The sequence below is a fragment of the Saccopteryx bilineata genome, chromosome 1 (genome assembly GCF_036850765.1).
Source record: "Saccopteryx bilineata isolate mSacBil1 chromosome 1, mSacBil1_pri_phased_curated, whole genome shotgun sequence".
Taxonomy (NCBI): Eukaryota; Metazoa; Chordata; class Mammalia; order Chiroptera; family Emballonuridae; genus Saccopteryx; species Saccopteryx bilineata.
In genome coordinates this window covers 138,643,629-138,669,728 of record NC_089490.1, presented here as the reverse complement: position 1 = coordinate 138,669,728, position 26,100 = coordinate 138,643,629, and the positions used below count along the sequence as shown (strand labels likewise).

The 26,100-nt window shown below is 42.3% G+C and overlaps 1 pseudogene; it reads right to left on the bottom strand.

The window, feature by feature from the left end:
• Positions 1-538: 538 nt before the first annotated feature.
• Positions 539-26,100, bottom strand: LOC136319340 (cyclin-dependent kinase 16-like; annotated as a pseudogene).

Here is a 26,100-nt window from a genome sequence, read left to right as displayed (position 1 = left end):
TGGCAAACTTGGTGTTTCGAGACATTGTTTCTAACCTTTGTCCTAACCTTCTAACAGACTGAACCAACTGGCCAGGGTCAGCATTGTTTGCTCAGAGTTTACACTAATTCACACATGATGGGCAACTGGTCTGCCCCCAAAACCCTGCTGGCTTCTGTGAGCCCTTCGGGGCAGGGCACAGAGGGGGTCTTAACCTGCTTGGTGATGAAAGGGTAGCTTCTACATCTCAATAGGAAAAGAATTAAAACACCCCAGGTTTGTTTAGGCCCCACAGGCTCTCTGGCTTCATCCAGCAAATTCAGTCTCTGCACAGTGTATGAATAGTAAAAGCAGCAATGGCCACCGCGGGGCACATTGAAGAAATATATCATACAAAACCAGACCAAGTCTAGTCTTTTTTAGCTCCTGCTCACTGTAAGATGGGAAACAGCCAGGGGCCTAAAAAATCCTTGCTGAGGTGTGCAGGTGTCTGTTGACCTTCAGTCCTCGCAGGGAGTGTGGGGAGGGGGCTGCTGTTCCCTCTGAACCTGCCAGGCAGCTAGGCCTTCAAACGTTTCTGCCGCTCGGCTTTTCCTTCTAAGCCAAGCTGCCGCTGGGGCTCACGCTGCAGGAGGTGCTGCATCCTGGCTGCAGCCTGTGAGGAAGATGATTGAAGCAGCAATGGCAGGCTTTCTCCTTCTAGCTCCTGCATTCTCTGGCTTTTGGCTATTTGCTATGGCCATCTTCTTGCAGCGGTGTGCGGGTCTCCCTTTCCTTGGTCTAGGAGGTGGGAGAGGAAGGAAGGGAAAGGAAGCCTCCAATTCTGAAGAGGCAAGGACTTCAAGGGTTCAGAAGTTTCAGGAATTCTATGGCCTCTTCCTGGCTTTCTGTGTCCAACTAGACGTGAATTGCTTCTTGCAAAAGTGAATGGCTTTCCGCAAAAAGCTTTTTCATGCACTCACTTAACTGAACAATATTTGCTGAGCATTTACTATGTGCAATGTACTTGCCAGGGGCAGATATCCAGCTCCTTCAGATCCATTCCCACCAAGACCTTGGGGTCTATGGTCGTTGCTAGATGCCAGTACCATCCTGCAGGCTCTCACTTGTATAGAGAAACCCCACCTCCCCCTGCTCTCTGTTGTTCTTAGAACACATCCACACTCCTCCCCTGTCTTGCTTCAGGACTCCACCTGGACATCCCACCTGCATGCTCTGGCTCACATTTCCTCTCCAGCATTCGCTCTTGCCACTCCCTGCCTCAAAATCTGCAATCTAGCCACATTGAGCCTATTTCTCCTTGCTCATTCATATATTCCTTCATCCATCCATTCATTTTTATCACACATAATACGCTAGGCACTGTGTTAAGTGCTAACGGTGTACCTATGCAAAAGGTGGTGAGACAGCAGCCATCAAGGAGCTAACTGCTGGTGTTGAAGGAAGATGGCACATAAACAAATAAGTAACTAATGCAAGCTGTGGTGGTGCCTTAAAGGGAGTAATTTGGGTGATGGATAGAGAAAAGTGGATGAAGGCTGGCCAGGGATATCTTTCCACAATGTGACATTTAAGATCTTGGGGACATGCTTTCTGAGCAAAGGGGACAAGTTGAACAAAGCAAAGACCTTGCTTCTTTAATCCCAGGCCTTCATTTGTTGCTCTTCTTTTTCTCTGGCATCTTCCCTAGGCTGAATCCTGCTCATTCTAGGTAGAAGCTTCTTCCTCCAGGAAGCCTTCCTTGATCACCACACTCTGAATGAGCAGCTTCACCTCTTGTTCCACTTTTCCCCCTCACCCAGAGTGGTTCTTGTTACACTGCATGTGCCTCCTGCCCATTTACTTAATAGAAACCAAACTGGCCAGAACCATGTGCTGTTAGAAACTGTTGTGGTTTGAATTGTGTCTCTAAACAATATATTGAAGTCCTAATCCTCTGGTGTCTATGAGTGTGGCCTTATTTGGGAATAGGGTTTTTCAGATATAATCAAGTTAAGACAAGGTCATGCTGGATTATGGTGGGTCCTAAATCCAATGACTGGTGTCTTATAAGGAGAGAGATTTTAGAGATGGAGATTAATAGTGGGAAGAAGGTCACATGAGGATAGAATGGCATAGCTGTAAGCCAATGAGAACCAAGGACCGCTGGACGCCACTCCAGCTATGAAGAGGTGCGGATGGATTCTTTCTCTAGAAGACTGTAAGTGCAGCCCTGCCAGCACCTTGATTTCAGACTTCTAGGCTCCAGAACCATAAGAGAACAAGTTTCTTTTGCTCCCCCTGACCCCCGCCACTTCTACTGGTGTTAACTTGGTATGACAGCCAGAGGACTCTTACACAGAGCCCTGCCCAGGACCAGTATACTGCTCAGTTGATTGAATGAGCTCCGTGCCCAAATGGGACCTCTGAGTCCCCTGTGTCTAGCCTGGGGCCCTCGCAGAGCATGGGCCACTGGGGAGACAGGAGATCAGACGCCTGGCTTAGAATTTCATGGGGAAATTCTTCCTGGAATTTCTTAGGGAGATGTATTTCTTGGAATCTGAATCCTGAGAAAAATCAGTTGAGAAATCAGGAAAATTGGGAAAGACATTGTAAATCTCTTATAAGAATACTGTACAAGCTTACAATCAATGTACAGATCTCGCAGTTTTGAATGAATTTGCTGAGATGGAGTAGACAGTAAAAGCAGGAAAATTTGAGGTTTCCGTATCAAGTATTAAATCAAGGGTCCAGTCCTGCAGCCAGACTGGAGCAGGCGGAAGAGACATGTAGCAATCTGATCAGCAGTCACTGCCATGCTCAAGCCTGGTTTTATGGCCCTGTCTGCTGCTAACGGTGAGTCACGCCTGCAAATAAAATACATATTAGTAAGTTTATGTGCGCAGTATACTGTATATAGATACTCTGAATGCTGTTCCAAGAAATAACAAATTGGGAAGCAAAATTAGTCTTTAACTTGGCAGGTTGACACATGACCCCGTGGGACACTGTTAACCTGGATGGTAGACCTGGATGTCACGTATTTGAATACCACCTGAAATTGTTCTCTGGTGTTTTCTAGAGTCTGAAAATTCCCTGTAGGCCACAGGTCTTTGTAAATACAACTAAGCTGAATTTTTCTTGTTTATTAAATAGCTTTCTTAGGAAATATAGTCATAATAATAAGTAAAGAATAGGAAGACTGTTGGAAGTGTTTAAAAAATAACAATTTTTGGAATTCCGATTTTTTGCTTCCAAATCTAGAAGATTCCTATCTGTTGGGAATTTGGAAACACTAGAGTCCTGACTTAGAAATAGCTGCTAGGCCTCAGTGGTAGAACATCAGCCCGGTGTGTGGATGTCCTGGGTTTGATTCCCAGACAGGGCACATAGGAAAAGTGCCCATCTGCTTCTTCATCCATCCCCCTTTTGCCCCCTTCTCTCTCCTCTCTCTCTCTCTTCCTCTCCTGCAGCCATGGCTCGATTGCAGCGAGTTGGTTCTGAGCACTGAGGATGGCTCCATGCCCTCCCTCTCAGTCACTAAGAAGAGCTCAGTTGCTGAGCAATGAAGCAATGCCCCAGATGGTCAGAACATTGCCCCCCTAGTGGGCTTGTTGGGTGGATCCTGGTCAGAGTACATGCCAGAATCTGTCTCTGCCTCCTTTCCTCTTATTGAATAAAAAAAGAAAGAGAGAGAGAAAGAAAGAAAAAAAATGTTGCTGCACTTCAAATAGTGACCAGCTCAATCTCAAACCCATATAATATATTTTTGGAGGCTGAAAGTGACTCTGGATGGGTCTAATCTATTTTGCCCAAATAGAGGTCCAGCTCCAGTTTCAGCAAGCTGGGTGACCTTGGGGGCAAACTGCATCACATCCTCACCCTTATTCCTGTCCCCTGGACATATGGATGGATGAGCTCGTAGGTATCTGTTTCCCCGGCAGCTTTTCCTATATCCAGGGAGTGTCACTGTGTACACCCTTTCGTCCTCACCTGGACCCCATGAAGAAAACTATATCATCTTATTTCACAGATGGGAAAGCTGAGGCGCAGAGAGTTCATGTGTTTTCCCCAAAGTCACACAGTTGGGAAGTGGCAGGTCCGGGTTTGGGAGGAGGGGACAGGGTGGTCATGTGAAATGGACTCTGGGTCTGGGTGGAACTTGGCTACCCCCTCTTCTTCCTTCCACTCAGTTTGCATTTTCTGCCAGCTGCACAGAAAAGGCCTCCAGTGGAGGGGAGTGCTTTAGGGATCAGAGGGGAAGCACACCACATGGCAAAGGCTGGCTGTCCCACACCGCCACAGCCTTGGTTCCAGTGCTGTGGGACAAGAGTTTGGTGCCGATTAAGGTGCCGGCTGAGGTATAGGCTGCCATGTCTCCTTCCCACTCCACAGTTGTGTGCTGGGCACTGTCAAGTCTAGGGTAAGAAGGGGGCCACGGTGACACAGGGGGCAGGTGAGGACACGATTTCTTGGCAGTGCAGGGTATGGCTGGAGGGCACTGGCTGGGGCACTAGAATCACCCCTCCTACTTTTGTGCTTCAATGTCCCCTTCTATAAAGCGTAAAGGGTGGCTCGGTGGGAAATGACAATTCCTTCCTAATTTGTATTTCCTGGTTCCATGATCAAAATAAATCTGTCTTGATGCTCCCATTCTTTAAAAAGTCCTCCATGCCCTAATGTTGAACTCTAAAACTGAAGACCTGCATGATATTTACATTACAAATGGAGTCTTCACTTGGCCAGAGGATCCATACAGGTATATTGGGAGCAGAAAGCTTTCTTCTGTCATGGACTGAATTGTGTCTCCTCCAAACTTTTTTGTTGAAGCTCTAACCCCCAATGTGACTGCATCTGGAGATAGAGATCTTAGGATGTAATTAAAGTTAAATGAAGTTTTAAGGTTGGGACTCTAATCAGGTAGCATTAGAAGAAGAAGGAGGAGGAGGAGGAGGCTGAGGGGGAAGGAGGAGAGAGAAGGAAGAAGAAGGAAGAAGAAAGAAGAAGGAGAAGAAGAAAAAGGAGGAGAAGAGGAGGAGGGAGAGGAGGTTGGGGAAGGAGGGAGATCTCTTTCTAGACCTACACACGGAGGAAAGGCCATATGAGGACACAGAGAGAATGTGGCCATCTGCAAGACAAGGAGAGAGGCCTTACAAGAAACCACCACTGCTGGCACTTGGATCTTGAACTCCAGCCTCCAGACTATGATAAAATAAATTTCAGCACTTCAGCCACCCAGCTGTCTAAAACATCTCAGTCCACTCTGGCTGCTATAACAAAATACCACAGCTTGGTAGCTCATAAAAAACATGATTTTATTCTCACAGCTATGGCATCTGTCAAGTACAAGATCAGGGTGCTAGTGAGGTCAGGGGAGGATCCTAGCTGGAACCTCACAGAACAAGTCAAGAGCTCTGAGGCCTATTTATGAGAGCACTAATCCTGTTACTGATTAGATGATCTCATCATCTCCCAAAGGCCCCACCTCCTGATATCTTTGAATTTGGGGAGGTTTGTATTTCAACATATGAATTCTGAGGGACAAGCATTTGGATATAGCACATACCCACCTCATCCTGGTGGCATATACATGTGCTTTGACTTAATAATTGTAATATGAAGAAGAGAGACATGTGTGGGGGGTACAGATGAATATGTGTAAGGATGTATATAGTTGTGTGTATAAGGATATGTGTATGTAGGAGTGTGAGAATATGTGTGTGTATGTAGGTGTGTCTGTAGAACTGGGTATGTTTTGGGGTATGAGTGTAGGGGTGTGTGCGCATAGAAGTGTGGGGTTGTGTAGGGGTGTATGTGTACATTCTACACTTTAAATAAACACTCTGAGAAAACCCATCAGAGGTGGAGTGAGAGCCTTCAGCCTGAGCCTGTGAGGTCCCAGCAGGGGGTAAGGACCTCACCACAGAGGAGCCTTTTCTGAGGCCCAGAAGGTACCTGTGACCTGAAGGCCAGGTATTGCATTTCTTGGCCCTCCCGCTCTGCTCTCCCCACTGCACAGTGGTCCAGCAATGAACCCAGCTGGCTGTATCTCCATCTCCCAGCAACCATTCTTGGAAGGTGGACAATGAATGGCAAGGTCTGGAGGCTGGGCTGGGTCAGGAGGGCTGGACCTGGGCTGCTCCTCCTGGGAGCCCACACCCCAAGGCTAGTCAGCTGCTTTCTCAGTGGGTTGGGGCGGTATGTATTTTTAACTGTATAATCTGTGTTGACAGAATGGATGGGAATGTTTCATCAAGCAATTACACAAAGGATTCTGACTTGTTCAAAACACAAAGGCGACAGTCAGCAGAAATTAATGTGCACGCGTGCTCTGCACTAAGTGCTGCCACTTTGCTTAATGAAGGAGCTGTTCCCCTCGCTCCCGAGTCACTCACGAAGGGGAAGGAAGGCAGAAAAAGTTATTTCCTGGCTAAGTGAGCACAGTTCAAGCAAGAAGCATTTCATCCCTCTGCCATTCATCCAGTGAGGGTCCCCTGGGGTGCTGGCCTGTCCTTCATGCCCTGGAACCTCCTTACTACAGCCATCTCTAGTGTGAGTGGGACTGGGACAGTCATATTCTGCCCTGTGATATTCTTAACTAGAGGTCACCAGGATGATGATCAAAAAGATGGTTTCCGTCTCTCTCCTGTCCTCCTTCCCTCCCCTTTATGCCCCCCCCCATTTTTGAGGAGGGCTTTGTGGAGGGAGGTTTAGTAGTTCCTTAGCAGCTACAAATGGGAGAGACAGTGTGGGAGGCTGAAGGAACAGGCTTGAGGTCGGCAGGCCGGGCTGTTTCTGGCTGTGCCACTGGAGACCTGCATGATCCTAAGCAGTTGGGCCTCAGCTGGATCATAACTGAAGCAGAGGTTAGGATGGGATGGTGTTCAGAGCCCCTTGCAGCTCTAACATTTCAGGATCACCCCTAACCCCGCTCCTTTGGCTGTTCCACTCAAGTCTCAAGATTTGGCGCCTCCCAGGCCTGCTGAGTGACTGCCTGCCATCAGGTCCAGGTGAATGGGGAAGGGGTAGGAAAGGGGATTGGATGGGGAGAGCTCACTGCAGGCCAGCCTTCCCAGCGGACTTGAAAACGCTGGGCTGGGTTCACTCATCACTATATATTTTTCCCCATGTGAAAGTATCTTTATTATTACTATCCGTCTGGAACACACATGCATGATGTAAAAAGAAATTCAGTTAGCAAGAGAAATCCCCCATAAACATATTCACTCATGAGGTGCATGCTGCCAAAGGTTCTTTTTTAAAAAATCTTATTTTTATTAATTTTAATGCAGTGATATTGATAAATCAGGGTGCATATGTTCAGAGAAAACATCTCCAGATTATTTTGACATTTGATTATGCTGCATACCCCTCACCCCAAGTCAAATTGTCTTGTCACCTTCTATCTGGTTTTCTTTGTGCCCCTCCCCTCCCTCCAGCCCCTCTCTCTCCTTCTTTGCCCCATCCCCCCCCCCCACAGACTCCCTGCCCTGCCCCGTTACCATCACATTCTTTTTTTTTTTTTTTTATAATAAATTTTTATTAATGGTAATGGGATGACATTAATAAATCAGGATACATATATTCAAAGAAAACATGTCTAGGTTATTTTGTCATTAAATTATGTTGCAAACCCCTCGCCCAAAGTCAGATTTTCTTCCGCCACCCTCTGTCTAGTTCTCTGTGCCCCTCCCCCTCCCCCTAACTCTCTCCCTCCCTCCCTCCCATGTCCTCCCCCCCCCACCCTTGGTAACCACCACACTCTTGTCCATGTCTCTTAGTCTCATTTTTATGTTCCACCAATGTATGGAATCATGTAGTTCTTGTTTTTTTCTGATTTACTTATTTCACTCCTTATAATGTTATCAAGATCCCACCATTTTGCTGTAAATGATCTGATGTCATCATTTCTTATGGCTGAGTAGTATTCCATAGTGTATATGTGCCACATCTTCTTTATCCAGTCTTCTATTGAAGGGCTTTTTGGTTGTTTCCATGTCTTGGCCACTGTGAACAGTGCTGCAATGAACATGGGGCTACATGTGTCTTCACGTATCAATGTTTCTGAGGTTTTGGGGTATATACCCAGTAGAGGGATTGCTGGGTCATAAGGTAGTTCTATTTGCAGTTTTTTGAGGAACCACCATACTTTCCTCCATAATGGTTGTACTACTTTACAGTCCCACCAACAGTGAATGAGGGTTCCTTTTTCTCCACAGCCTCTCCAACATTTGCTATTACCCGTCTTGTTGATAATAGCTAATCTAACAGGGGTGAGGTGGTATCTCATTGTAGTTTTGATTTGCATTTCTCTAATAACTAATGAAGCTGAGCATCTTTTCATATATCTGTTGGCCATTTGTATCTCTTCCTGGGAGAAGTGTCTGTTCATGTCCTCTTCCCATTTTTTTATTGGATTGTTTGTTTGTTTGTTGTTGAGTTTTATGAGTTCTTTGTAAATTTTGGATATTAGGCCCTTATCTGAGCTGTTGTTTGAAAATATCATTTCCCATTTAGTTGGCTGTCTGTTTATTTTGATATCAGTTTCTCTTGCTGAGCAAAAACTTTTAATTCTGATGTAGTCCCATTCATTTATCTTTGCCTTCACTTCTCTTGCCATTGGAGTCAAGTTCATAAAATGTTCTTTAAGACCCAGGTCCATGATTTTAGTACCTATGTCTTCTTCTATGTACTTTATTGTTTCAGGTCTTATATTTAGGTCTTTGATCCATTTTGAATTAATTTTAGTACACGGGAACAGGCTGTAGTCGAGTTTCATTCTTTTGCATGTGGCTTTCCAGTTTTCCCAACACCATTTGTTGAAGAGGCTTTCTTTTCTCCATTGTGTGTTGTTGGCCCCTTTATCAAAGATTATTTGACCATATATATGTGGTTTTATTTCTGGGCTTTCTATTCTGTTCCATTGGTCTGAGTGTCTATTTTTTTGCCAATACCATGCTGTTTTGATTATCGTGGCCCTATAATATAGTTTAAAGTCAGGTATTGTAATGCCCCCAGCTTCATTCTTTTTCCTTAGGATTGTTTTGGCTATTCGGGGTTTTTTATAGTTCCATATAAATCTGATGATTTTTTGTTCCATTTCTTTAAAAAATCTCATAGAGATTTTGATGGGAATTGCATTAAATTTGTATATTGCTTTGGGTAATATGGCCATTTTGATTATATTTATTCTTCCTATCCAAGAACAAGGAATATTTTTCCATCTCATTGTATCTTTTTCGATTTCCCTTAACAATGCTTTGTAATTTTCATTATATAGGTCCTTTACGTTCTTTGTTATGTTTATTCCTAGGTATTTTATTTTTTTTGTTGCAATCGTGAAGGGGATTATTTTTTTGAGTTCGTTTTCTAATATTTCATTGTTGGCATATAGAAAGGCTATGGACTTTTGTATGTTAATTTTGTATCCTGCGACCTTACTGTATTAGTTTATTGTTTCTAATAATCTTTTTGTGGAGTCCTTCGGGTTTTTGATGTATAGGATCATATCATCAGCAAAAAGTGATAGCTTTACTTCTTCTTTTCCGATATGGATGCCTTTTATTTCTTTGTCTTGTCTGATTGCTCTGGCCAGAACTTCTAGCACCACATTGAATAAGAGTGGAGAGAGTGGACAACCCTGTCTTGTTCCTGATTTAAGGTAGAAAGTCCTCAGTTTTATGCCGTTTAATAGGATGTTGGCTGATGGTTTATCATATATGGCCTTTATCATGTTGAGGTATTTTCCTTCTATACCCATTTTGTTGAGAGTCTTAAACATAAAATTGTGTTGTATTTTATCAAAAGCCTTTTCTGCATCTATTGATAAGATCATGTGGTTTTTGTTCTTTGTTTTGTTGATATGGTGTATTACGTTAACCGTTTTGCGTATGTTGAACCATCCTTGAGATTCTGGGATGAATCCCACTTGATCATGATGTATTATTTTTTTAATATGTTGTTGTATTCGGTTTGCCAGTATTTTGTTTAGTATTTTAGCATCTGTATTCATTAGAGATATTGGTCTGTAGTTTTCTTTCTTTGTGCCATCCTTGCCAGGTTTTGGTATGAGGGTTATGTTGGCCTCATAGAATGTGTTTGGAAGTATTGCTTCTTCTTCAATTTTTTGGAAGACTTTGAGTAGAATAGGAACCAAGTCTTCTTTGAATGTTTGATAGAATTCATTAGTATAACCGTCTAGGCCTGAACTTTTATTTTTGGGGAGGTTTTTAATAGTTTTTTCTATTTCCTCCCTGCTGATTGGTCTTTTTAGGCTTTCTGCTTCTTCATGACTCAGTCTAGGAAGGTTGTATTGTTCTAGGAATTTATCCATTTCTTCTAGATTATTGTATTTGGTGGCATATAATTTTTCATAGTATTCTACAATAATTCTTTGTATATCTATGATGTCTGTGGTGATCTCTCCTCTTTCATTTTGGATTTTATTTATTTGAGTCCTGTGCCTTTTTTCCTTGGTTAGTCTTGCCAAGGGTTTGTCAATTTTGTTGATCTTTTCAAAGAACCAGCTCCTTGTTTTATTGATTTTTTCTATAGTTTTTCTGTTCTCTATTTCATTTATTTCTGCTCTGATTTTTATTATCTCCTTTCTTCGGCTGGTTTTGGGTTGTCTTTGTTCTTCTTTTTCTAGTTCCTTAAGGTGTGAAGTTAAGTGGTTTACTTCGGCTCTCTCTTGTTTGTTCATATAGGCCTGAAGTGATATGAGCTTTCCTCTTATTACTGCTTTTACTGCATCCCAGAGATTCTGATATGTCGTATTTTCATTTTCATTTGTCTGTATATGTTTTTTGATCTCTGCGCTTATTTCTTCTTTGACCCATTCATTTTTTAGAAGTATGTTGTTTAGTTTCCACATTTTTGTGGGTTTTCCCCCCTCTTTTTTGCAGTTGAATTCTAGTTTCAAGGCTTTATGATCAGAAAATATGCTTGGTACAATTTCAATTTTTCTAAATTTGCTGATATTGTCTTTGTGGCCCAACATATGGTCAATTCTTGAGAATGTTCCATGTACACTAGAGAAAAATGTATACTCTGTCGCTTTGGGATGAAGTGTCCTGTAGATGTCTATCATATCCAGGTGTTCTAGTATTTCGTTTAAGGCCACTATATCTTTATTGATTCTCTGTTTGGATGACCGATCTAGATCCGTCAGTGGTGTATTGAGGTCTCCAAGTATGATTGTATTTTTGTTAGTTTTTGTTTTAAGGTCAATAAGTAGCTGTCTTATATATTTTGGTGCTCCTTGGTTTGGTGCATATATATTAAGGATTGTTATGTCTTCTTGATTCAACTTCCCCTTAATCATTATGAAATGACCATTTTTGTCTCTGAGTACTTTTTCTGTCTTGTAGTCAGCATTATTAGATATGAGAATTGCTACACCTGCCTTTTTTTGGGTGTTGTTTGCTTTTAGTATTGTTTTCCAGCCTTTCACTTTGAATTTGTTTTTATCCTTGTTGCTTAGATGTGTTTCTTGTAGGCAGCATATAGTTGGATTTTCTTTTTTAATCCATTCTGCTACTCTGTGTCTTTTTATTGGTAAGTTTAATCCATTTACATTTAGTGTAATTATTGACACTTGTGGGTTCCCTACTGCCATTTTATAAATTGCTTTCTGTTAGTTTTGTATCTAGTTTGATTCTTCTCTTTTGTTTTTCTATCATTTGTTTTTGTTTGTTTGTGTTCCATACTTCTTTCCTCTGTTGCTACCTTTTTTAAGTCCAGTGTTTTTGTGGTGGTTTTTTCAAGGGTGGTTACCATTAAGTAATGAAAAGGGTACCTACCATATTCATTGTAGTACCCTATCTTATGAGTATTTTTGCACTTCATCGTCCTTTGCTACTGTTAATCTCCATCCTCTCCCCCTTTTTTTCCTTTGTTGTCACAGTTTAAGTTTGGTTTTATTGTGTTTTTCTTGGAGCTGTTACTTGTGGTGTTGTTTTCTTTTGTTCTTTGAATCTGGTTGGAAAACCTCCTTTAGTATTTCCTGGAGTGGGGGCTTTCTGATGATAAATTCTCTCATCTTTTCTGTATTTGTGAATGTTTTTATATCTCCTTCATACTTGAAGGATAGCTTTGATGGGTATAGTATTCTTGGCTGAAAGTTCCTCTCTTTCAGGGTTTTAAATATTGGGGTCCACTCTCTTCTAGCTTGTAGAGTTTCTGCTGAGAAATCTGATGATAATCTAATAGGCCTTCCTTTATATGTTGTACTCTTCTTTTCCCTGGCTGCCTTGAGAATTTTTTCTTTGTCATTGGTTTGTGTCATCTTTATTATGATGTGCCTTGGAGTGGGTTTGTTGGGGTTAAGAAAACTCGGTGTTCTGTTTGCTTCTTGAATTTGAGGCTTTAGTTCTTTCCACAGGCTTGGGAAGTTCTCGTCTATTATTTGTTTGAGTATACTCTCCATTCCATTTTCTTTCTCTTCTCCCTCTGATATACCTATTATTCTTATGTTATTCTTTCTGATGGAGTCAGACAATTCCTGTAGGGCTTTCTCATTTTTTATTATTTTTGAGTCTCTTTCTTCTTCTCTCTGTTGTGCCTCAAGTTGTTTGTCTTCTATTTCACTAATCCTATCTTCAATCTGGGCTGTTCTGTTAGCTAAGCTTGTTACCTCGTTTTTCAGCTCGTGAATTGAGTTTTTCATTTCTGTTTGATTTGTTTTTATAGTTTCAATTTCCTTGGTAATATATTCTTTGTGTTCATTGAGTTGTTTTCTGATCTCCCTATATTGCCTTTCTGTGTTTTCTTGTATATCTCTGAGTATTTTTAAGATTTCTATTTTAAATTCTCTGTCATTTAGCTCCAAGGCTTCCAATATGTTAAGTCTTTTCTCCATAGATTTTTCCACATCTATTTGTGTTACCTCTCTTTCTTTTGTATCCATAATATTCGATTTCCTCTTTCTTATCGGCATCTGAGGGTGGTCTTGTTGATAGCACTAATTAGAATTAATAATGAGTAAAAAGTAAAAAAAAAAAAAAAGAAAAGAAAAAAAAAAAGGTAAAACACCCCCCAGAAAAAACAGTAATAATTTATTATTTCCCCCTTTTTTTCTTTCTTCTCTTTCCCTCCTCTTCCCTCCTCAGGGAAATATCGTGCCTATAATGGAGGGCCTGATTTGGGGTGAAGAGTTCAAGGGGTAAAAAAAGGGAATAGGGACCTACTAAATGCAAAAAAAAAAAAAAAAAAAAGGAAGAAAATCTTAGACAAGCATAAGATGATTTGCTTGTAAGTGATGCTCAACTAAGAGAAATAATGAGAGGGATAAGAGGGAACCAGAAAAAAGGAACAAAAAAGAATAATAAAGAAGAAAAAAATAAAAATAATAAGTAAAAATCTGTTGTATTAAGTGGAGCGAAGATTAAATACAATGGAGACCTTGGGTTGGAAGGACCCAAAATGCCACAAAAATAAACAAACAAGAAAAAAAACTAAAAACAAAAGCAAAAAAGAGAAATAAAGCCAAAAAAAAGCCTTGAGTCCCAAATTAACTAATTTGTTCGTGATTGAGGATTATATGGGAGGAAAGTAAAATGAGAAAAGAAAAAACGAATAGAAAGGAAAAAATAAGAAAAAGAGAAAAACGAAGGAAGAAATAATATAGGAAGAGAAAAAAACAAAATAAAGCAAGACAAAAAAAACAAAACAAAAGAGGAGAGAGTGAGAGTTAAGTGTTTTGGAGTATAACCTTAAAGGAGGGTGAGGATGAAGAAGAGAAATAAAATGCAACACTCATGGGTAGTGTAGTTCAAGAAAGGGGAAGCATAAGATGGGCAGAGAATAGAAGGACCGAGGTGGAGGAAATAAAGGCAATAAGATAGAAGAAACAAACAACAACAAAAAAAAAATTAGTGGATCAAGTTGTAAAGTCCGTGGATTTTTCTTGATTTTGAGAGGTTAACTTCTTCCTTTTTTTTTTCTCTCCCTCTTCCTGGTCGGTGACTCTGTACCCCAGGCTCTGCCCCTGTGTCACACTTAGGTAGGGATTACAGTTGATGGGATTCTATGGCAATGTCATATAATTGGCTTTAGTCTTGTTGGTAGTCAAGGCTTGTTGGCGTTTGCAGGGTCCAACGATGAGAGAGTTTGCTTTCCTGGATTCTCTCTCCTAGTCCCCCCTTTCTGAATTAGCAGCCTGATGATCCAGCTATAAGGCTGCAACTGCTTCTGCCTGGGGAGTAAGAGGCTCAAAGAGCTGGGAAATCCCCACTCTATCCCCACTCAGTGCAAGGCTTTGGGAAAGGCTCTGACAGTCAGGGCCTCCAGTTTAATCAGGCGGGGGTGGGAGTCAATTGTTGTCAAGGTGACTGTTCAGCGCCTATCATTTAGTTGGACCTCTCAACCCAGGCTTTCCACACTTTGTAGCCTGTTTTTGCAGGGAAGAAGAGGCACTAGTCTCTGCTTGCGACTAGTGTAGTATAGATCTTATTATCTGCCAAGTCCTTCTTGTTAGCGTTTATCCCTGAATATGGAGGCTCTATCAATCAGAAGTTGCCCCTGCCCCTTTAGCGAGAGGCACTAAAAAATATCACACCTCTTGTCTTGGATCGCTGAACTGAGAGAGATCTTATCAATTAGAACCGAGGGTGCGCAGATTTCATGGGTTAAGCTAGTTTCAGTGATTGGGTCGTAGCTGTGCTTCCGAAGGTATTTTAGGCTGCCTGCGTGCGCCCCTCCCCCAACGCTTGATTGTTAGCTTGAATGGCTGGGTGAGGTGCCCCGCCCACGGAGAGAATCTCCCAAGTCTCTCCCGCTCGCCCTGCCGCTGGCGGCTGGATAATGGAGCACCCTGGGTATGCGGGCCAGTAGGGCGCTCTGGGTGCGTGGAATGCCCAAGGCACTAGCGCAAATGGGGTGCTCCGGGCACCGGTGGCTGGCGACTCTCACTCGCAGTGTGCGGGCCGCTGGGAACGTTAGCGGTGCCCAACCAGACCGGGCGTGCTCGCGGCTGCTCGCCGCCCGCGGCAGCGGCTCGCGGCGGCTTGCGGCGGGGGCTCGCGGCTCCCAAGTGTGGGCTGACTCACCACAGGCGCACTTCTTCGTGGCTTGAATGAACGTCCCTGCGGTAAATTCCTCCACACCCTCGTCTCTCAGATTCAAGTGATAACAGTCCTTTCACTATCAGTTTGTGTGGAACTCCGGAATGCTCCGAGGATAAATTTTTCTGTTTCTAGTTGATAAATTTGTTGTGATTTAGGGGAGAGCTGTCGGATGCGCTGCTCACGGTGCCATTTCCGTGACGTCCTACCATCACATTCTTGTCCATGTCTCTGAGTCTCATTTTTATGTCCCATCTATGTATGGATTCATATAGTTCATAGTTTTTTCTGATTTACTTATTTCATTCCATATAATGTTATCAAGGTCCATCCATGTTATTATAAATGATCTGATGTCATCATTTCTTATGGCTAAGTAGTATTCCATAGTATATATGTACCAAAGCTTTTTAATCCACTCGTCCTCTGACAGACACTTGGGCTGTTTCCAGATCTTCGCTATTGAGAACAATGCTGCCATAAACATGGGGGTGCATTTCTCCTTTTGGAACCATTCTATAGTGTTCTTGGGGTATATTCCTAAAAGTGGTATAACTGGGTCAAAAGGCAGTTCGATTTTCAATTTTCTGAGGAATCTTCATACTGTTTTCCACAGTGGCTGCACCAGTCTGCATTCCCACCAGCAGTGCAGGAGGGTTCCCATTTCTCCACATCCTCGCCAGCACTTATTCTGTGTTGTTTTATTGATGAGTGCCATTCTGACTGGTGTGAGGTGATATCTCCCTGTGGTTTTAATTTGCATTTCTCTAATGATTAGTGATGTTGAGCATTTTTTCACATGCTTATTGGCCATCTGTATGTCCTTTTGGAGAAGTGTCTATTCATTTCTTTTGCTCATTTTTGATTGGATTGTCTTCCTGGTATTAAGTTTTATAAATTCTTTATAAATTTTGGTTATTAACCCCTTATCAGATGTATTGTCAAATATGTTCTCCCATTGTGTAGTTTGTCTTTTTATTCTGTTCTTATTGTCTTTAGCTGTGCAAAAGCTTTTTAGTTTGATATAGTCCCATTTGTTTATCCTGTCTTTTATTTCACTTCCCCGTGGAGATAAATCAGCAAATATATTGGTGCAAGAGATGTCGGAGAGTTTACTGCCTATGTTTTCTTCTAAGATGCTTATTATGGTTTTATGGCTTACATTTAAGTCTTTTATCCATTTTAAGTTTATTTTTGTGAATGGTGTAAGTTGGTGGTCTAGTTTCATTTTTTTGCAGGTAGCTGTCCAATTTTCCCAACACCATTTATTAAAGAGGCTGTCTTTACTCCATTGTATTTCCTTACCTCCTTTGTCAAATATCAGTTGTCCATAGAGCTGTGGGTTAATTTCTGGGTTCTCTGTTCTGTTCCATTGATCTATATGCCTGTTCTTATGCCAGTACCAGGCTATTTTTAGTACAATGGCCTTGTAGTATAACTTGATATCAGGAAGTGTGATACCTCCCACTTTATTCTTCTTTTTTAAGATTGCTGAGGCTATTCGTGTTCTTTTTTGGTTCCATATAAATTTTTGGAATATGTGATCTATATCTTTAAAGTATGTCATTGGTATTTTAATTGGTATTGCATTGAATTTATAGATTGCTTTGGGTAATATAGACATTTTAATGATGTTTATTCTTTCTAACCATGAGCACGGTATATGCTTCCACTTGTTTGTATCTCCCTTGATTTCTTTTATCAATGTTTTATAATTTTCTGAGTACAAGTCTTTAGTGTCCTTGGTTAAATTTACTCCTAGGTACTTTATTTTTTTGGTTGTAATAGTGAAGGGGACTGTTTCCTTAATTTCTCTTTCTGACTGTTCATTGTTGGTGTAGAAAAATGCCTCTGATTTCTGAGTATTAATTTTATATCCTGCCACTTTGCTGAATTCATTTATCAGGCCCAGTAGTTTTTTGACTGAGACTTTAGAGTTTTCTATATACAATATCATATCATCTGCAAATAATGATAGTTTCACTTCTTTTTTTCCAACTTGAATGCCTTTTATTTCTTCTTCTTGTTTTATTGCTATGGCTAGGACTTTCAGGACTATGTTAAATAAGAGTGGTGAAAGGGCACCCCAGCCTTGTTCCTGATCTTAAGGGGATTGCATTAAATTTTTGCCCATTAACTATGATGTTGGCTGTGGGTTTGTCATAGATGGCTTTTATCATGTTGAGGTATGTTCCCTGTATTCCCACTTTGCTGAGAGTTTTGATCATGAATGGGTGCTGGATTTTTCAAATGCTTTTTCTGTATCTATTGAAGTTATCATGTGGTTTTTCTCCTTCCTTTTGTTTATATGATGAACCACATTGATTGATTTGTGAATATTGTACCAGCCTTGCCTCCCCAGAATAAATCCCACTTGATCATGGTGTATGATTTCTTCCATATATTGTTGGATCCGGTTTGCTAATATTTTGTTGAGGATTTTAGCATCAATATTCATCAGGGATATTGGCCTATAATTTTGTTTCTTTGTGTTGTCTTTGCCTGGTTTTGGAATCAGAATTATGCTTGCCTCATAAAAGGAGCTTGGAAGTCTTCCTTCCTCTTGAATTTTTTGAAATAGCTTGAGAAGGATAGGAGTTAGTTCTTCTTTGAATATTTGGTAGAATTCACTTGTGAAGCCATCAGGCCCAGGACTTTTCTTTGTTAAGAGTTTTTTGATAACTGTTTCGATCTCATTTGGTGTAATCAGTCTGTTTAGGTTTTCTGATTCTTCCAGATTGATTTTTGGAAGATTGTATGTTTCAAGGAATTTGTCCATTTCATCTAGGTTGTTTAGTTTTTTGGCATACAGTTCTTTATAGTATTTTCTTACAATATTTTGTATTTTCGTTGTGTCTGTTGTTATTTCTCCCCTCTCATTTCTAATTTTATTTATTTGAGTCCTCTCTCTTTTTTTCTTGGTGAGTGTAGTTAAAAGTTCATTAATCTTGTTTACCTTTTCAAATAACCAGCTCCTTGTTTCATTGATCCTCTGTATTGTTTCTTTAGCCTCTATGTCATTTATTTCCACTCTGTTCTTTATTATTTCCTTCCTTCTACTACATTTGGGCTTTACTTGCTGTTCTTTTTCTAGTTTTTTTAGATGCAGGGTTAAGTTGTTTATTTGAGCTTTTCTTAGCTTCTTAAAGTGTGCCTGTAATGCTATGAACTTCCCTCTCAGTACTGCTTTTGCTGTGTCCCATAAATTTTGATTTGTTGTATGCTCATTATCATTTGTTTCTAGGAATTTTTAAATTTCTTCTTTGATCTCATTCTTAACTCATTTGTTATTTAACAACCTGCTATTTAGTTTCCATGTGTTTGAGAATTTTTGAGCTTTTCTGTTCTGGTTCATTTCTAGTTTCATGCCATTGTGATCAGAGAAAGTGCTTGATATGATTTCAATCTTCTTAAATTTGTTGAGACCACTTTTATGCCCTAACATGTGGTCTATCCTAGAGAATGAACCATGAACACTTGAAAAGAATGTATATTCTGCTGCTTTAGAGTGAAAGGTTCTGAAGATATCTATTAAATCGAGTTGATCTAGTGTGTCCATTAAGTCTGCTGTTTCTTTGTTAATTTTCTTTCTTGAGGATCTAGCTAGTGATGTTAGTGGGGTATTGAAATCCCCTACTATTATAGTATTGCTGTTGATCTCGCCCTTTATATCCATCAAAGTCTGCTTTATATTTTTAGGTGCTCCTATATTAGGTGCATAGGTATTTATAATAGTTATATCTTCCTGTTGGGTTATTCCCTTTATCATTATGTAGTGGCCTTCTTTATCTTTTACTATATTCTTTGTTTTAAAGTCCATTTTGTCTGATATAAGTATTGCTACCCCAGCTTTTTTTTCATTTCCATTTGCATGAAATGGTTTTTCCATCCTTTTATCTTCAATCTATGTGCATCTTTTGTTTTGAGGTGTGTCTCTTGTAAACAGCATATGTACGGGTCCTGTTTTCTTATCCATGCAGCTACCCTATGTCTTTTGATTGGATCATTTAATCCATTTACATTTAAGGTTATTATTGATATGTAGTTGTTTATTGCCATTTTATTCTTTAAAGCTGTATTCTCTTTTGCTATATTTTTTTCCCCTCTTTGATCTATTTATAACAGGCCCCTTAACATTTCCTATAGCATTGGTTTGGTTGTAATGAATTCCTATTTTTTTTTTTTTTTTTTGTCGGGGAAGCTTTTTATTTCTCCTTCAATTTTAAATGATAGCCTTGCTCGATAAAGTAGTCTTGGTTGTAGGTTCTTGTTCTGCATTACTTTGAATATTTCTTGCCATTCCCTTCTGGCCTCAAGTGTTTCTGTTGAGAAGACAGATGTCATCCTTATGGTGGCTCATTTATAGGTGATAGCTTTGTTTTCTCTTATAGCTTTTAATATTTTCTCTTTATCATGTAGCTTTGGTATTTTAATTATGAAGTGTCTTGGTGTAGGTTTCTTTGGGTTTCTCTTTAATGGAGTTCTCTGTGCTTATTGAACTTGTAAGAGTTTCTCCTGCATTAATTTAGGAAGTTTTCAGCTATGATATGATTGAACAAAGTGTCTATCCCTTGTTCTTTCTCTTCTTCTTCAGGAACCCCTATGATGCCGATGTTATTTCTCTTCATGTTGTCACAGATCTCTCTAAGAGTTTCCTCAGACTTTTTGAGTCTCTTTTCTTTTTTGTTCTCTGCTTTCTTGCCTTCATTGAAGTTGTCCTCTAACTCACTGATTTGATCTTCAGCTCCATCCATCCTGTTTTTAATTGCTTCCATTGTGGTCTTCATTTTTGATATTTTATTTGTCATCTCCGACTGTCAATATCCTTTTTTATACTTGCTATTTCTTTATTTAGGTGTTCGTAATGACCATCCATTGTTGTTCTAAGATCCTTAAGCATCCTTACAATCATTATTTTGAACTCCGCATCTGGAAGTTTTGTTATTTCCATATCACTCAGTTCATCTCCTGAAGGTTTCTCTTGTGGTTTCATTTGGATTGCACTTCTTTGTCTTCTCATTATGTCTGTGTGTTTTGTTTGTAGAGCTGGTTGAGTCTAGGCTTGGTGTTGTCTTATTGTTTTATTTCTAGGTCTTCTTGGGTTGGCATCAGCTATTATTTGTAATCCACTTTCAGATTTAGGCTGCTTTGAAGTCTTAATTTGTTTGTTTTCTTAACAGGTGATGCTTTTGTTTACTGATCTCAGGAGGGGGCTTATTTGAAACTGTATCCAGGAATGTGGTGGGTATAACCTGAAACTCTGAAGGCCTCTTCTACCAGTTAATCTCTCTGGGGGCAGGGTGTTTTCTCAGCTTCAGTAGGGGGAGGTGTATTTCAGATCTCCATGAAGACCTGAGTTACTGCCGCTCTTCCCCACTTCTTGTTTTCAGCTGTGTCTTCTTGCACTGATTGGAACTGGAGAGATGTCTGGAGATCTGTGACCTGGAAGCAATTTAGTCTTTTGTTTTGTGGAAGGATCAGCCCCTCCTCCAGCTATGGACAACTCAAGCACTGGGTGAGTCAGCTTCTCAGATCCTCCCCTGCATTCCTCTGCCCCTTGCTGTCTTTCCCTCTCTCTCTCCTTTCCTCTTGGAAGACAAGCCGGCCCTTTCAACACACCTCACTCCCTGGTCACCAGACAAGTGTCTGTGAACAATATTTTCTGCTCTTTTCCCTGGAGTGAGAGCCCCTCTGGGCTCTCAGCCTCACCCCCCCTCTGTTCCTGTAAACAGGGGAGATTCAGGTGCTCCCTACCAGGTTTGTTGTGGCTTCTTCTTTGCTCCTTGGTTTTTGAGAGCTGTTCTTGTAGTCCAAAGTTGATTTTTCATGCTGATTGTTCCTAAATTGATTTGTATTTCAGTTTGGTGGTGAGAGCTGGGAGTCTGTGCATCTGCCTACTCCGCTGCCATCTTCCAAGATTGCCAAAGGTTCTTAAAGCACACAAATAAATACGTAATAAGTGCTTGAATTAGTGGGATTTGGATTTTCGCTTTGGTCTTCTGACTTATGGACAGTTGATGTGCTGACCACCAGGACCATCATGGCCAAGGAGGGAAGGAAGCTGCTTCCTCCAATGGCAGGCAAAGAGGCAGTGGTCCCCAGCTGCAAGCTGGGTCGGGTGTTTTGGGCAGGGAGCCTCCAACAGTCACTCCTGCAGGTTGTGTGTAAATTTCAACCTGAAGGAACTTCAGACCCTGTGATAATTAATTTCATGTGACAACCTGATGGGGGTTTAGGGGTGCTTAGATAACTGGGGAAACATGATTTCTGAGTATATCTGAAAGAGATTAGCATTTGAATTAATATACTGAGTATAAAAGGTGGGCCTTACCAATAAGGGTGGGCCTCATCTAATCTGCTGAGGGCCTGCATAGACTTAAACCCTGGAGGAAGGGGAAATTTGCTCTTTGCTGTAGCTGGGATATTGGTCTTCTCCTGCCTTTGGACATCGGCACTCCTGGTCTCAGATCCTCAGGCTTGGACTGAGTTATACATACACTGGCTTTCCCAGTTTACAGATGGCAGATTGCGGGACTTCTTGGCCTCCACAAGCATGTGAGCCAATTCTTGCAACAAATCTCATACATATGTATATATTTCCTATTGGTCCTGTTCTCTGGAGAATCCTGAATCACATAGACCTCTCGGTACATTTCCACAGAAGCATGTGTGAAAGGCTAAGAACCTTTAAAAGCTGAAAACCAGTTTTTGTTAGAACAAAGGACAGACTCTCCAGTGATTGAAGTTTCCTACTCTCTCTTTTAAGAAATTTAAAACATTATAAACACATGCCTCTTTGTATAAAGAAATAAGAAAACAGGTAAGTCTATAGAAAAAAAATAATAGCGTTCCTTTTTTTTAAAAGGTACTTCATGTTTTATAAAAAAATATAGACATTTTTAACACATATTTAAGTAGCCTTTGTGGTTGGCTTGATGTTTGTCATTTAGAGATAGCTTGAGGTGACACGTCATTGATACATCTCCTGGGACCTACACATGAAGCCACGTTTATTCAGCCAAGCCCTAGGAACATGAAGATGAATATAGTTTCAGTTGTTGCTTTGAAAGTTCTCACAGTATGTTAGGATAACGGCCCCTCCTAAACAGTTAAGTATAATGCATACTGACATTTAGAAATCTGCTAAGAAACATAGAGGCTGAGAAGAAGTAATGTATAGAGGTGAATTAGGTAAACTTTGAGGTCATAGAGGTCATTTAGAACATCTTTCTGCTCAGATATTAATCCAGATATGTGCTATTTATTCCCATGATGAGAGCTTAATGGATGCTGTGGGTAGATTTGTGGAGACGGAGCTCTAACTTACTCTCTGCTGCTGGAGGCAGATGGAGGTGTTGATATCCCTGCAGAAGCCCTACTTTGCTGGCCCTCTACCTCCTAAGTCAGCAGCGCTTCTAAGTGTGCACCTTGCACTCTAGGGCAGTGATCCTGGCTTCATTCATAGTACATGTCAGCCTGCAAGCCTTGTGATTTTACCAAGCTGGACAGATTCTGGTTATACACAGACCTCAGCCCTAAAAGTTTCTAGATTATCTGTGGGGGATCAGCCCTGTGTCAACTCTCACTTATGCTGGAGTGGTGGGTGAGGGCATTCTCACATCTACAGAAAAGTACATTTGATGAGATGTAAACTTCAACCCAGGGAAGTGAAATGTACTGACTTAGGTTAACTGGACACAGACCCTGAGACAGAGTAACACATATAGAGAGCTTCTTACAGATTGCTCTTAGGAGATTCACCTATGAGAGAGTAAGGAGGACAGAATAGGCAGTAGGAGAAATTGATCAGCAAGGATGTTGCCATTGAGTTTTTTGGCGGATCTCACAGAGATCTCTGGAGCTGGGACAGACCTTCAGAGTTTTCACACTGAGGCAAGGCTGTGGAGGCTGTGTATTCCACCAGCCAGTCACCTGCTGGCTATGGGCTACCTCTGGGGAAGAAGAATAGACATGGATGAACCAGTTCCCTCCAACCGAGGACAATTCCCAGTGAAGGCTGCAGCTCTGAGCTATCAGCAGCCATATTCCCAGCAGCAAGGGGCAGGATGTTCAGAGAAAGTGGGACAACAATGCTGTCCACTACAGTCCACCTTTTGTGACGCTCATATCTACTTACTTCTTACATCTCATCTAGAAACAGGTCCTTCAGGATTCTGATTGGTCTGATTTTCTAAGAATGTACAAACAAAGGATTAGTGGACAAACTATACCTCCTATTGCTACTGTTAATTTTCTTTTCTTTTTTTTAAAGGAGCAATGAATGCTTCGTTAATACCTGGAAGACAGGCCACAGGGAAGATGTGGGCAGGCTATCAGAAATTATGCAGGTTGAGGCATTCCTACAGCCACTGCCTGCTGGGGCCTGGGCTTAGAACTCAGTGTCCAGCACGTGGAGAGCTGGCCTACCTGAGATGGAGAGCGCAGGCTGGCCACTTCTGTAACTGGATCTCCTTTAGTGCAAATATGGATGTAGTGTCAGGAAGTCTATGGATCTGCTCCCCAGGCAGAGGAAGAATGGGTGTTTCATGGTGTCCTCTGTGGAGATCTGGCTGCGACCTTCAAACTGCAGCAGCTTGGTGAGCAGATCAGCCCCACTGAGACCAAGCTGAGGAGCACGGCCCAAGAGGTCCTCAGCATGTTATTTGGGGGTAGTTGTGTGACTTGAACTTTTCATTGGATAGGATACCTGGCCACATCTCTTCACTTGAGGTTCCTACAATGTGGAAGCTGAAGGTCAGCTGTTCCTCCACCTTGGAGCCCAGGAAGAGGGGCCTGAGCATGGCCATCTGGTAGAAGACACAGCCCATACCCCACATGTCAATCTGTGTGGAGTGCTGAGTGGCTCTGAGCAGGAGTTCGGGAGGCCAGTACCACAGGGTCACCAGCTCACTGGAGTAGGCTCTCCTTAGAAGTGACTTGGTCCAGGTCTGGTGAAAGTTGGCTAGCTTGAGCCCTCCTCTCTCGTTCCTGAGCAGCTTCTAGGGATTGAGGTCTCAGTGGAGCACCTTCTTCCGGTAGCAGTAGGCCAGGCCACCCCGGAGCAGCTGGAAAAGGAACAGTTTCACGTTGTACATGTTGATGGTGGTCTCACAGTTATCCAAATAGTGCTTCAGGTCCTTGTCCAGGGACTCAAAGACAAGGGTGAGGGACTTCTCCCCGTGCATAATGTCCTGTGGCGTAATGCTGTTGGCATGTCTGAGGTCCCAGATGGTGATGCAGTGTACTCCCTCTTTGTGTCCCAGTCTTATCTCCTTGAGTGCTATAAGGCTGTCTGTGAGCTGGCGTTTGCCTTTGTAAATGGTGGCAATGGCACCCTTAATCAGCTTGTCCAGCTTGATGCAGGTTTCCAGTTTCTGAAAGCTGAGGGGGGACAGGCTCACACGGTGGAGAAGGTGGCCGAGACTTGCCAATGATGGGGACATCGAGGCGGATCTCGCACCAAGTACGGTTGCACACGTGCACCCTCGCCGGCCACTGCACCTCCTCAGAGCATGCGGCTGAAACCTGCTCACTTTCTCTGTCAGCCTCCATTTCTGGTGCAAAGCTGAATGGCCCCTGTCCGCAGTGAAGTTCCCTGGGGGCACCCTGGGTGGGGGCCTCCCCAAGGGCACTGTCGCCACCATTGCCACACTTATCCGGGCCTATCTGTTCAGGGGCACTGTTGGTCTTGTCTGTGCCGTGGCCCCCTCAAAGTGTCATTGCCAGCTGCACTTTTATCTTCATCCTATCCATGGAGGAACTAGAAGGTCAGCTCTTCCAGGGTAGATTTCTGAAAGTAACAGCTATATCCCAAGGACCTGGAACATGGGGCTGCCTGAGCAACCTCAGCACATTAGGCCTGCAGGGAGGCGGTCTCCTCCTCCTCCTCTATCCTCCTCCTCTCCTTCCCTTCCCGTCCTCCTCCCCCTCTGCCTACAGGTATGGGTCCCAGTAGTCTTGGTCACAGCTGCTGGGCCTGGGCCACCTCTGACAGGTGGAGTCTGCATCCCTCTTAGCCAGCCAAGCTCGGTGCCGGGCAGTGCCCCCAGCGGTGCCCCCAGGCTCATAGTGTCCACTGGAATCTGGAGGTCACACTGCTAACACCCAGAGCCCACTGCTCATGGAGACGCAGTGGATGCCAGGGTTGAACAGCCTACAAGCCACTCACGGTGCGGGCCGCCTGCAACAGTTGGCCTTGAAGTCATAACTGATACTCACTATCCTGCTACTCCACCACCCGTTCTAGATATCCCTTACCTTTGCCTGATACTTATACTAGTCTAAGTGATGTTGCTGTTAGGGTTAACCAGACACTCATTATCTCTGAGGGTTTTGAGCCCATGGTTACCAGGATCTTCTTAAGGACATGGCTACTGTGTTTCCTTACTGTTAAAATAAGGCATAATAGATGGCTCAGTGGATAAATTCAGTGCCAGAGAGATTCTTTCCTGCCCCCGCTGTCTCACAGCAGCCCATCTTTTGTCCTGTAGTTCCTCTTGGCCTTCTGAACCAACTGACTGCTAACAGTTTCAGCTTAGAGTTTAATGGACTCTTATAGAAACCGCACAGGGTTCCTTCTCTGGGAACCAAGACATCTAGACCCGCAGAGTCTAAGGCTATAGGATTGGAAGCATAAATCTCCAAATGAGTGAGATACGGGTTGATGGTAAGTGGACCAACTCTTCCTTCTACCCCTTAGTTTCCTGACTCGTGTATTCTATGTCTAGGGCAGTGTTTTTCAACCAGTGTGCCGTGAGACATGGTCAGGTGTGCCATGGGGAAATTAAACATGGGTCCCCAAACTACGGCCCGCGGAGGCTATTTATCCGGCCCGCTGCCAGCCGCCTCTATCCAAACATAAACATTCCCCTCACAATCCCTCCAGCTATCAGCGACAGGAAGAGTGGAGGCACAGGGAACACTCACTGACCAATCACCTTCTAGGATTCATTCTGACCACTAGCGATGAACCAATAGTAGGCCGCCTCTCATCCACACCCAGGAAGGTCCCCGCTTGGGCTGCTGTGCACTTGTCATTGAGTGGCCAAGGCGAGTAGTTGAAGCTGCTACTCCTCCCCAT